Below are 14411 nucleotides of genomic sequence, written 5' to 3'. Positions count from 1 at the left end.
TGTTTTTATTCTCAATTTCATTTAGCTGAGTTCTAATCTTTGTTATTTCCTTCTTTCTCCTTGTTTTTGGATTAGTTTTTTGTTCTTTTTCTAATTCTTCCAAGTGTGCAGTTAGGTCTTTGGTTTTAGCTCATTCTTCTTTTTAAATATAGGCATTTATGGTAATAAATGCCCCTTTCAGCACCGCTTTTGCTGCATCCTATAGGTTTTGATGTTGTGTTCTCATTTTCATTAATTTTAAGGTAGTTACTGATTTCTTTTGTAATTTCCTCCTTGACCCTCTGATTGTCTAAGAGTGTGTTGTTTAATTTCCATATCTTTGTGTCTATTCTTGTTCTCTGCTCCTTACTGACTTCCAGCTTCATTCCATTGTGGTCAGAGAAATTACTTTGTATAATTTCAATCTTTCTGCATCATTGAGAGTTATTCTTGACCTAGCATGTTGTCTATCCTGGAGAATGATCCATGTGCACTAGAGAAGAATGTATATCCTGCTGTATTTGGGAGTTGTATTAGTCAGGGTTCTCTAGGGAAACAATCTATAGGAGGTATCTGTAAATAGTATGAGATTTTATAAAATTCTCTCACATGACCGTGGGGATGCACAAGTCTAGATTCCACAGGCAGGTTACAAACCAGGGGCTCCAATGAAAGTCCAATGAAGGTCCTTTATGAGTTCCTAGGAGATGTTGGCTGTCCAAAAAACAAGCTGGGAAATTCTCTCTGAATGCTGACATCACTTCCCCTTTTAAGGCATTCAACTGATTCGACAAAATGTCAATTATTGCTGATGGCAATCTCCCTGGTTGATTGTAGATGCAATCAGCCATCTATGCAGTAAACTTACTGATGACTAAAGTCCATAAATGTCCTTGTATTACAATTATCCCAGTGCTTGCTTGACCAAACAACTGGGCACAATCACTTGGCTGAGTTGACACAGTAGCCTAAACTTCACAGTTGTAATGTTTTGTATATGTCTATGAGGTCTAGATCCTCTAATGTATTATTGAATGTCTCTGTTTCTTTATTGACCCTCTGTCAAGATAATCTGATGGTGCTAATGGTGTATTAAAGTCCCCCACTATAATTGTAGAGGCATCTACTTCTCCACTTAGGTTTTCCATTGTTTGCCTCATGTATTTTAGGGCACCCTTCTTAGGTGCATAAATGTTTATGATCTTTCTTCTTGCAAGATTACCCTTTTTATTAATATATAGTGTCCTTTTTTGTCTCATATGATAATTTTGCACTTAAAGTCTATTTATCTTATAGTTGTATAGGTTCTCCCACGCTTATTTGGTTATAGGTTGCATGTAAAATTGTTTTCCAACCATTCATTTGCCTTCTTGTATCTGGGGTCTAAGGTGAGTTTCTTATAGACAACGTATAGATGGGTCATATTTCCTTATCCAGTCTACCAATCTGTGTCTCTTGATTAGAGAGTTTAATCCATTAACATTCAATGTTATTACTGTCAAGGTATTACTTACATTAGGCATATTTTCTTTAGGTTTATATATGGTATATTTTGTTCTTATTTCTCTTTTGATTTTTTTAGTTATTCTTATTAATAATATTCCTTTCTATACTCTAATCCAACCCCTTCTCTCCTGATTTTTCTTTTCAACCTGTAGAACTCCCTTTAATATTTCTTGAAGGACAGGTTTCTTGTTGACAAACTCTCATTATTTCTGTTTATCTGTGAATATTTTGAATGCTCCCTCATTTTTGGATATAGAATTCTTGGCTGACAGTTCTTTTAGCACCTTAACTCTCTCAAACTACTGCCTTCTCACATCCATGGTTTCAGATGAGAAATCAGCCCTAAATTTTATTGAGTTTCTCTTGTGTATGATGGATCTCTTTTCTCTTGCTGCTTTCAGGGTTCTTTCTTTGTCTTGAGCATTTGAGAATTTGATAAGTATATGTCTCAGGGTAGGCCTGTTAGGATTTATACTGTTCATGGTGCACTGTGCTTCCTGGACATGTATGTCCAAGTCCCTCAAAAGAGTTGGGAAATTCTCAGCCACTATTTCCTCCAACAGTCCTTCTGCCCATTTCCCTTCTCTTGTCCCTCTGCAATGCCTGTAATGCATATGTTTGTGCATTTCACATTGTCATTCAATTCCCTGAGTCCCTGCTGAATTTTTTCTCTTTTTAATCTATCTGTTCTACTCTCTGTCTGATTTCAGATGTACTAGATACACTATCTTTGATGTCACTAATTCTTCTGCCTGTTCAAATCTGCTGTTATGTTCTTTCAGCATATTTTTTATTTCTTGCATTGTGCCGCTCATCACAATCAGATAATTAATTATCTTTTTTATGTATGTTTACAATTTCTTCAGTATGTTCCTCCATTGTCATCTTACTATCCTTTATCTCTTCCCTCACTAAGTTGATTCATGATTTGTTTGGCTATACTTGATTATTTGTTCCATTTTCTGCATCTCCTTCTGTTTTTTCAGTTTGTTCATTAGTCTGGGCCATGTCTTCCTATTTCTTAGTATGTCTTGTAATTTTTTGTTGGTATCTAGGCATCTGTTTATCTTGATGGGCTTATTCAGATAGTTAGCTTCTTTCTCTACTCTAGAGTTTTGTGTGTGTGTGTGTGTGTGTGTGAGGTAAGTTTCCTTTTTGACACTTGGTTCCTCTCATTCTACATCCTTGTAGTTATCTGTGTTCCCTGGAAAAAAATATTAAGACCATGGAAAAGGAAAGAGAAAAAGTATAATAGTAATTAAAAAAAAATAACCATGAAAGAGCCAGGAAAATAAATAAGTAATAAGAGTGAAAAATCATTAAAAAATCCAAAGGAATAAGAATAAAAAAGGTGGAAATAAAAAAACAAAACAAGAAAAAATATAAAAAATGGAATAAAAGATTTATAAGATGGGAAGAAGAAAAAGAAAAAAGAAAACAATGAAGACAAAACAAGGAAAGGCAAAATGAAAGACAAGCAACAGAAGAGGGAAAAATGAAAGAAAGAAAAGAAATAAACTAAGTAGACAAAATAAGGAAAGAAAAAAGGAAACAAAGAAAGAAAAGAGACAACAAATAAAAAACAAACAAACAAAATCCAGGAAGAAAGAGGCTTCCCTCTTAGGCCCCTAGAAACTGTCTCAGGCTGCTGGTGCTCATCAGTCCATCACCCTGGAAATTGCCATTCCCTGTTAAGGTACCTGGTTTTAGCGAATAAAGCAAAGAACGAAAAAAAAATTTTTAATGATAAAAAATATATAACAGATTGAAAACCTAAAACAAAGCAAAAATATCCTCAGTCTGTGAGTTCCCTGTCATAAGGTGCTGGCTGGCTGCCTGACAACTTGGGGGAGCACTCTCTAGATGCCTCCTCTTAGGGGGTACTGGGAATCAAACCAGGGGCCTCTTGTATGTGAGGCAGGCATTCCTACAGTGAGCTACATCCACTCTGCGGGTTAGGCTTCTGAAAGCTTATTAGGCTCTCGCTGACCTCTTTGCCCCAGGCGAGTTGGGCTTCTAACAGTTTTCCAACTATCTTTCCTGGCTTCTTTCCCGAGCTGGTGAGGTGCTTGTCTCAGCCTACCTACTCACTGACCTGGCTCCTCTGTCTCCCAGGGCGGCTGGGTGTGACAGCCTACCTGATCAGACCCTCCCTCCCCTCTCCCCGAGGCCACTTCAGTATTGGCTGGGGTCTTCTTGAGATTCGAAGGGGGCTCAGCTGGCCAAACTCACTGAAGAGGAGCCACTCCCCACCCTCTGCCAGACGAGGAGAGCGTTCTTTCCCACGCAGTTGGCTGCAGTGAGCCAGGGTTTTTACCAAGGTTATTTGCCTTGAGGGTGAAGTATATGTGCCTTTCCCACCCACAGGGGCAAGTAGCTCATGATTTGGGTTGGCCTCCTTGTTTTGCTACCTCCTGGATGATGGATAGCACTCTCCTGGTCTGCCGATCCCCAAAGCAGCTCCCTCGGATAGCTTTTTGCCCTTTCTCCATTGTTTTTGTTGAGTCTTGCCTACTTACTTCAACACCATCTTCCCGGAACTAATAACAATTTTATTGAGATGTAATTCACATTTTGTTAAATTGGCCTTTTTAAAAGTATACCATGTAGTGGCTCTTAGTATATTCATAGAGTTGTGCCACTATCACTGTTATCTAATTTAGAATATTTTCATCACCCAAAAGGAACTCTATCCCTACTAGCAGTCACACTCCATCCTTCTCTCCCATTGGCTCCAATGTAATTTTTGTCTCTATGGATTTGCCTATAGTGGACATTTCATATACATGGAATCAGGCAATATGATATATCCTTTCGTGACTAGTTTCTTCACTTGGCATAACATTTTCCAGGCTCACTCATGTTTTTGCATGTATCAGCACTTAATTCCTTTTTCTTGGTGAATAATATTCCATTTCATAGATATACCACAGTGGATTTTATTTATCCATTCATCATTTGATAGATGTTTGGATTGTTTCTGCTTTTTTGAGTTAATGCAGCTATGAACATTGTTTTTTTTGCACTGATGTGTAGTTTCAGTTCTCTTGGGTACATACCTAGGAGTGGAATTGCTGGGTCATAGGATAATTCTGTTTAACTTTTTTTAAAAAATTTTATTCCCCCCCAGGATGGCTCCCTTGTCTGGTCTGTCCACTCATTACTGCTTGTTTTCCTCAGGAGGCACTGGAAACCGAACCTGGGAACTCCCACGTGGGAGGCAAGTGCCCAGCCATTTGAGCCACTTCCATTCCCAGCTCATGTGGCTTGTTGTGGCTTGTCTTCTTTAGGAGGCCAAGAACCAAACTCGGGACCTCCCATGTGGGAGGCAGACAGCAATAGCTTGAGCCACATCTGCTCCCCCTAACTTAACATTTTGAGCAACTGCCAAATGCCTTTCTTTATTCTTAATTGTAAAATGTGGATGTCATGCCAAAATAGCTGAATCTAGCAGAGAAAATACAAGATGAGCTTGGGTGCATCTTTAGTGCCAGAAAGCAAGAAAGTGGTGAAAAAAGAAAAAAGCAAGAGGATGGGGACTTGTCAAATAGTGCCCAATGGCCAGACCTGGAATAACATGAACAACAAAGGAACTAGCATAATTTTGGATTGCAACCCTATGTATATAATAAATATCCATGAGTCCATACTGGTATCAATAAATTATTGAATAAATAAATAAACAGGGAAGAAGAGACAAATCTTCCTTAAAGAAAAATTTCAAATAATATCAATCAATACTCCCTTTTCCAGGAGGTGGAGCTTAATACCTTAGAGTGTAGATGGACTTAGTGACTCTCTTCCAAAGGACAAGAGCATGGAAAGATGAAAAACAGTAACTTTATATTAGAGAAACCTGGCCCAACCTTAACCCAAGGTTCAAGGCTAATATCATCCTTGATAAGTTGTGTTGACCTTGTGTACCTCTGGATATGAAGTGATGAGAAGTGTGCTTCACCTCAGTGATATTCTTCAAAACCCTTTGTCTAATTTTGAGAAAATGTCACATGAACCTAAATTGAAGGACATTCTATAAAATACGTGACCAGTACTCTTCAAAGCTGCCAAGGCCATGAAAAACAAGACTGAGAAACTGTCACAGAGCAGAGGAGGCTAGGGAGACATGACAACTGGATGCAACATGTATTCTGCACAGGATCCTGGAGGAGTAAACAGACAGTAGTGGACAACTGGTGAGAACCCAGTGAAGTCTGGAGTTCAGTTAATATAACATACTAATGTTGGTTTCTTAGGGTTGACAAATGTGCCACTCAAATGTAAGATACTAACTTTTCTGTAAATCTAAGATGATTCCAAAACAACAAATTTACTAAAAAATAATAAACCTATTACATAGAAACATGAATAACACACTTTAATTGAAATAATAACCATATCTGCCAAAACAAAAAAAAATATTTATTGAGAAAAAAATATTTAGTGATTATAGGAAAAGTTCTGGTGATTCAGATAAAATAATTTTCTCTTGAGAATGAATGCTGAGATTTATCTAAACTTTTGGTCTATCTGGATTAAATTTATCAGAGAATTGCTTTTCTTTCTATCAGACTATCTAAACTTACAAGGTTGGGTGGCTAAAGCCCCAGCAGCTGCTACAGTAACAAAAATTTTTAGCATCTGATCCCCATCACTGAGTACTTTGGTCAATTGTCTTTCTTCTGGGGATTATCTTACCTCATTTCATAAAAGGTATCAGCATTTAACAAATTAGCCAGTTAGGGTTACACCTGAGAAGACATTAATTTACCTTGGCCTTTACCTGGAGTTGCTAAAATACACTCTACATGTGCTTGCTGGTTGATCTCATCCCTAACCCAGACTCAGCTGTCCCCTAAATGGTGATGACTCCCAAATCTGTAGCCTCATTCTTGTCCCTTGAGCCTCGGCCTTGTACATCTGACTCCTTTTTGGACATAAACTGCCTGCCCCCTTGGTATTGCAAATTAAGAAGACCAGAAAGTCAAACTGGTTATCTTCTCTATCTCTAATTCCTGTTAAAATTGCCCCCCCACCTACATTCCTTTCCTTAAGGAGTCTCAGTCAATGCAGCCGAAACACACACCTGGGAATCTTACAGGTGACCTGAGCCTGGCCCTGTGGGTCACAGACTGAGCCCACTCTTTGCTCATTGATTTCTGACTTTGATCCTGCACTTGATCATCAGACTTTGCTTTATGCTTCTGCCCAAGTCTCCCATTGAGCTAGGTGTAATAACCAGAACTGGAAACGTTAATGAGAAGTGATTATTTAAACCAGGGGTCAGCAAACTTTTTCTGTCAGGGGTGAGCTTGGGCATAAGCCATCCTGAGACCATGGCACTGTGTGACCAGCAGGGATAGAGAGAAAGCTGGAACTAGGTGGGAACTCATTTACTGGGGTGTGCAGTCCAGACTGACTCCAGTGAGAAGAGCTGGGCAGTTGTAGCTACAGTGCCCAGCTCAGGTGCAAATCATGAAATTGTTGGTATTAGGATCTTCAATCCAATGAGTGGAGCATAAAGAAGTCTAGGTGGCAGGAGACCCTGCGTGGCCATAATGATAGTGGTGCAATTGCAGCAGATCTGGCAATATGTGGCAAGAAGCCTCCTAGGATCAAGACCCGGAGAAATGACTGCCAGGAGAGTAGTATGGATATCAGGGTATCCATTCAGAGAATGGAGTTGGTGTGCCAGGCTACACAAGGAAGCCTGGAATGAAAAGAATAGGCAGGCCTGAATCAATCTGTTGACTTGCCACCCGCTCCCACTGAGCACTCTGGCCTGGCAGGTGCCCTTGGCCTTCTGGAATCTCAGTTGTCCAAACAGAGGTAAGAACATCTGCCTTTTCCACCCTCTGTGCTGTTAGGAAGATTAAAGGAGACACGTCTTAGGTCTGGATCACAACAGGAAATTATGTTACCTCCCGTCTCCTGTCTTCCCAAGAGTAAACTCGGCTGAAGCCCCGTCCTGGGGCTCAGGCCATCTAAGGAAGATTAGGGCTAAAAGAGGAAAACGTGAACTCAGGATATGGAAGGCCCAGAGTTGCCAGGATGCACCAAATATCAGTTCTGGAAGGCAAGTTTTCTGTGTTCTAGAGGGACAAGATTGTAAACTATATGGACACGTTGTTTATAATGAATAGCACAGACTATTTGAAATTAGAATGCTCCTGAAAGACATATGGACATTGGCTTCTCAGTAAGTGAGCTATCCCTACCTGCTTTCCCATGGGAAGAATGGCAACAGTAAGTTTCAGAAAAGCTTGGCATCATGGATAAAACAAACAAACCCTAACTCTGCTCCTCACTCCCTTTCCCAGTGCTGCTTTTATGGGAATAATGAGGGCAATCAGGCAATTTGAGAGGAATTTAATTCCACACAATATATTTAAAAATCTTTTTCTGTTATTGTTTAGGAACATGATCATATTTGACATATGAGAGAGATTACAATCACATCTATTTCCTGAGTTTACTTTCAAATGTTTTAATTTTTTTACCAGAGAAATATATTATTCATCGTCAGTATATAAAAACTGACGTAATCTCCCATGACTGAGAGTTTTGTATGATATTTTTCACTACACACTTTTTAGAAGTATTTTTTTTAAAAAAAGTGTTCATAGAATTGACTGGCTATCTTATCTCATAACAAAACTTAAAAAAAAAATACCTGGGACAGAAGTCTTGCTTCTTCCTCCCTCTTCTTTCCCCATGCCCTTATATCTCTGAGACACCAGGGTGAAAGAAAGACTAACCACATCAGAAACATCCTGGGGCTCCAAGCACAGTAAACGACAAAGCAAACTCCATGACCCTGCTACCTTTCTGTTCTAGGAATTCTGCTTGTGTGTTCTTAGAAAACAGGAGAAGTGGATTAGCACGACAATCCAAGGTTTACTTGAGAGTTAAGCATAGAGACACGAGAGAGGCCTGTGAATGCTAATTTTGCCTTTTGATCAGGGGAGTCAAGTCTGGTATTGACTGATTTCACATTATTAGTGGGACTCTGACCACAACTCTTTAATTCTTTCCTGAGTCAAATTGCAATTTGACTTTGGTTTCTGCTTTTTAAACAACAGATTGTGAAGGATCAAAGAGAAACCGGATAATGACAAGGGGGAAGTGGCAAGTTAGTGACATCTTTGTAGGAGGAACAGTAACTACATACAGTGTGATTATTCAGAAAGAAAACACTCCTACTATAGACAAACTCCAGCACAATCGGCTCCAGGAGACTGTCCAAGTACTTGATGTATCCTTTAATTCTCATCTAGCCATTAACCTTTTATTGAGCACCTACAATATTTAAGACTTAGTAAAAAGAGAAGTAGAGGATAGTGGATAAAAGATTGAAATAGTGAAGTCAAAGAGACCTGAGTTAGAATCCTTGGTCGTATCACTTTCTCATTCTGGTGGGTTGGATCCTGGCCCCCAAAAGATATGACCACCTGAAACTTCAGAATGTGAACTTAAACAGAATAAGGGTCTTTGGAGATGTAATTACGGGAAGGATCTTGAGATAATCCTGGATTGGGGTGGGCCCTAACTCCAATGAGTGTCCTTATGAGGGACTGGAAAAGAGAAGATCTAGGCAGCCAGGAAGAAGCCCATGCCTTAATGGAGGCAGAGATAGGAGGGTGCAGCTCCAAGCCACAGTGGGCCAAGGCCGCTAGGACAAAAACCACACACGGGTTGGCCTAAACGACTGGAATTTGGTGGCTCATGCTTTGGTTGCCAGATATCCAAAAGCAAGGTCTTGGCAGGCCCTGCCTCCTCTAAAGCCTGAAGCATTCTGGTGGTGGCTCGACAGCCATCGATTTCTGCCTCCGTCACATGGCAATCTGTCTCTTTCTCTCCCCTCCTGGGGCTTGAAACTGTGTCCACATTTCCTTTGCTTACAAGGACTCCAGTCCTGCTGGATTAAGGCCCATCCCGATTGTGTTTGACCTCATCTTCATAGGATTTTCAAAGATCCTATTTACAAGTGAGCTCGCACACACAGGTCTGGGGGGTTAGGACTTGAACATGTCTTTCTGGGAGATGTAATTCAATCTACCACACCAAGGAATACCAAGGACTGCTGGGAGCCATCGGAAGCTAGGGGAGAGCAACTGAACGGACCCTCCTCCAGGGCCTTCAGAGGGAATCAGCCCTGCCGACAACTCGCCTTTGAACTTGGGACCTCCAGAACTGTGAGAGAACACATTTCTGTTGGTTTAAGTCACCAGGTATGTGGGTTTTGTTACAGCAGCCCTAGGAAACTAATACACTAGCTGTGTGCCTCTGGGTTAAATAACCGTTTGTACATCTTAGTTTCTGCATCTGAAAAATGAAGAGAATAATATTATCTACTCATAGAGTTATCTTGAGGATTCAATGAGATACATGTAAAGTGGTTGGCACAAGATCTGGCACACAGGAAGAGCTCAATAAATACTAGCAATTATCATTAAGATACTTGGGGGTCAGGCTGAATGTCTAATATATCAATATTACGGTTACTTACGTAATTGTCTACCTAGTCTTTTTTTTTTTTCATTTGTACCATGTAGGTAAATTGCTCATCACAATATTGCTGATTGCAGAAGCCATGTGGGTCCCAGAACCCCTGCCTCTATAACAACAGCATAGTATCCGCTCCTAGAGGGGTATCTGTCTCTGAGGAAGTGTTTTGAGGCTGATCCTGCAAGTGCTGGAAAAATTGCAAACTATATTCAACAGCTGCTGTGGGAAGCAACTGCTATTACCAGAGCACTGGGGGATACTGTGGTGATTTGGAGCTGTATGTACCCCAGAAAAACATGTGCTTAAACTTAATCTGTTCCTGTGGGTGTGAACCCACTGCAAGCAGGACCTTTAGACAAGGCGACTTCAGTTAAGAGGTGGCCCAGCCCAATCAGGATGAGCCTTAATCCTATTGCTGACACCCTCATAGGGAAGGTCACAGAGACTGAAAAAAGCCACAGAGGGAGCAGCCAGAAGTCAATCGAACTCGGAAGAGAAGGGAGAGGCCAGGAGAGGCTGCCATGTGCGTGGCCATGTGACTGAGGGGCCCAGGACCGAGGATCACCAGCCCCAAAAGCCTAGTCTTTGGGAAGAAAGCATTGCCTTGACGATGCCTTAATTTGGGCTTCCCCTAGCCTCGAAACTGAGCAAATAAGTTCCCATTGTTTAAACCAGCCTATGGCATGGCATTTGCTTAGCAGGGAGGAAACGACAACAGATGCTCCCAGGAACAGGAAGCAGGCTAAAAGCAAAGAGGAAGCAAACAGGAAGAGCCTTGTGGTTTCCTTCTACTGCCACCTTATTTAAAATATGGCAGAAAGCCAGCTAGCAAAGCAGGAAAGTGGTTTGCAGGCTCCTGGCCTCAGCACCACAAAGGAGAATGGAAGTATGGTTTTGGAGCTATGGGACAACAACATGGGCCCCTGTTTGACAATCTGTCCCCCAAGTTCCTTATCGCTTTGATAAGAGAAAGCAAAGCACTAAGAGAATTAAAGAAGCATTTATTCACAAACCATTAGAAATAATTACAATCTTGGTAAGGGCAGCCATTTACTCAGAAATTTGAAATTTAAAAAACAGAAGCCTTTAAAGGATCGTGCCGACTGCTCATAAGAACTGGAATTCATACCCCAAATAATGGAAATAATGAAAGCCAGACAAAGGTAGGATTAAATGGTTTAATTTAAAAGGGAAAATAATAATAAAAATGAAACTTAAAATTTATTTTAAACATAGAATTTATTTGCATCCTTAGTCTATCCTGGGTAGGCATTTGGCATTCTACCAATCCCATACAAAGTCTTGACATGGAAAATGACAAAACTTTTTTAAAAGACCACATTCAAATTTAATTGATAACTCATTAGTTACATGAGGCTCTCATCTTTTTAACTTAATATCCATTTGTTCCAATGCAGTGATTCACAATAGATTCATGACTGAAGAAGTTGGCCTTAAAAATACGGAACAAAATGTGGAAACGTTTTAGGGAAGGATAAGTTTCCTACAGGATTCTCTGTAATTAAACTGTTCTGAATGTCGGCTAAAGTTTCAATAACCTGATGTCTAACTTTCCCATGATTGTCCTCATTCAAAACAAATCAGACATAAGAAAAATGCTTTTTTTCCTGAAATCGCAATGCATTTTAGAGGCAGATATACTGAAAATACATTTAAATAATAAAATGCAGTAACAAATGCAGTACTTAGATCTTAGTGCATTTAGTATTTTCAAAGCAGTCTATAGCCTTTTACTTAGCGTTGTCATAAATCCTAGCACAGATGGTATTTCTTGGTATCTCTTTATCAGATTTTAATCCTGCTTCACAGAGGCATAGGCTTTTTGGTAAATGGCTTCATTATGCTGTTGACAAGGTGGATATAAACAAGTTGTGTAATCTACTCTGTTACCAAATAAATCACATGTGAACATTTAAGTTTAACTGTGCTAGCCTGGTCGTCTGGCAAGTGCTTTTGTTTGCATGGAGAATATTTGACATTTAAGCTCGACCCAGAAAAACAAAAAAAATAGCCCAAGTTGAGTCGCCTCAACTTGGAGAAACTTCGTGTGAGCAGAAGGTGGTTTCCTTATGCTGACTGTGGGAGTTCATCCTTGCTAAGGGGAGTTCTAGGTACGTTGTTTTTGAAGACATTCTGAACCTTCTCTTGAGAACAAGTAAAGTAAATGAAGCTACAGAGCACTTTTGATGGAAGACGGATCCATAGGCTTGTGATCAAAACCAAAGTATGCTTGGATCCATCTGGTGAAATGTGTACAGTTTGAACTGGCCTTCTGTGAGGACGGAGTTAAGCACCTCTGGGTGGAGGAGAGATACAGGACAGGTGTGCCCACGTTCTCCTACCTTATAGAGAAGGAAATGCTTTTGTCTCTCTCATGTCTTTAGATTCCAAAGCAATGGTTGGGGTGGTGCTGAGTGGATCAGGGCAGAGGTCATAGAAGAAAGGCCTTTAGTTGAGCAGGGCAAAGGATCCTGCCGTGTGCCAAGCCCACCCTAGCCTGGCAGTCTTGCAAATTGCAGAGAGGGCAGGAGATGATGATAACAACTAGCTTGGAAAGAAATAACTCTTCCATTACTATGTACAAGTGCCCTAGTAGACACTTTGCATGTGTTAACTCCTTAATTTGTATAACAAACCTATAGGTAAATAGAGAAACCATAGGCTAAATCATTTGCTCAATTTACTTGGGAAACAAATTGACTTGCACATAAAATTTTATGTAATTAACAAGGCTTCTCAACCATAGAATACATCACGTCTCACCTCTACCAAGTAGCAGATAGTAACTACACTGGTGGCCAGTGTAGCTCATAAGAATTTCTCTGGAAATAGCTTTGATTTGAACCCCAGTGGCTAGGTTCTCTGAGCCTGCCTTTGGTCACAGCTGACTGACTCCAAGCCAATCAGGATTCTTCCCCAGGACTTTAAAAATGGTTTAACCATGTGGAACTGGCCATGCGCAGTGCTGATGCGCGCAAGGAGTGCCGTGCCACGCAGGGGTGTCCCCCGCGTGGGAGCCCCCCGCGCAAGGAGTGCCCTGCCACGCAAGGGTGTCCCCCGCGTGAGAGCCCCATGCACAAGGAGTGCCGTGCCACGCAGGGGTGTCCCCCGCGTGAGAGCCCCACGCGCAAGGAGTGCACCCATAAGGAGAGCCACCCAGCGCGAAAAGAAAGAGCAGCCTGCCCAGGAATGGCGCCGCCCACACTTCCCGTGCCGCTGACGACAACAGAAGTGGACAAAGAAACAAGACGCAGCGAATAGACACCAAGAACAGACAATCAGGGGAGGGGGGGAATTAAATAAAATAAATAAATCTTAAAAAAAAAAATGGTTTAAAAAACAGAAGGATCACTCTTTCTGAAAACCAAGTTGTGAGATGTGAGGCAGGGATTTGCTGGAAGTTGGTTCATGTCTGGTGAAGAAAGCTGATCAGCGAGGGTAAGGTTTCTTCTTGCATAGTCTCATGTGATTTAGATTGCTGTCACTGATAACCAGAGTCCTGACAAATACACAAGGATGAGGTTAGAGTCAGGCAAGCAAGGTTTTCAGGGCACAAAATTTCAGGAGGCTAACATCTTACTTAATGATGAAAGACTGGATGTTTTCCACTTAAGATAAAGGATGTCTGCTCTTGCCACTTGTATTCAACATTGTACTAGAGGTTCTAGCCAGGGCAAATTAGTAGGAGAAAGATAAAAGAGCCATCGAAATTGCAAAGTAAAAAGTAAAACTATCTCTATCTGGGGATCTTTATTTCTATAGGATTTGTGTATTGAAAATCCTATAGACTAGGAAGTCACTAAAAACTATTAAGAGTAATAAAAAAAAAAGAATAAATGAATTCAACAAGGTTAAAGGGCACAATCAATATACAACCTTCAATTATATTTCTGTACACTAGCAATGAATATTCCAAAAATGAAATTCAAAAGCAATCCCATATAAAGTAGCATCAAAAAGAATAAAATATGTAGGATTAAATTTAACAAAAGATGTATGAGATGTGGACACAGAAAACTACATAGCATTGTTGTAAGAAATTAAATAAGACTTAATTGTAAAGATATCCCATGTTCATGGAATAGAAGACAATATTATTAAGATACTATTGTTGGGGAGTGGATATAGTTCAAGTGGCTGAGTGCCTGCTTCCCATGTATGAGGTTCTGAGTTCAATCCCTGGTATCTTCTAAAAACAAACCAATAAACAAAAAACCAACTCTCATTGGGAATGAATGTAGCTCAGTGGGTGAGTGCCTGCTTTCCATGTATGAGGTGAGCTCCTGGGTTCATTCCCTGGTACATCCTTAAAAAGAAAAAAGATGGTATTGCCTTAGGGAAAATCATACAGTGACTTCAGGTTAAACTCCAAACTCCTCCCTGGGAGGAGGGCAAGCCAG

This window comes from Dasypus novemcinctus, chromosome 15 (genome assembly GCF_030445035.2).
Source record: "Dasypus novemcinctus isolate mDasNov1 chromosome 15, mDasNov1.1.hap2, whole genome shotgun sequence".
NCBI classification, from domain to species: Eukaryota; Metazoa; Chordata; class Mammalia; order Cingulata; family Dasypodidae; genus Dasypus; species Dasypus novemcinctus.
Note: the sequence above shows the minus strand (reverse complement) of the source record.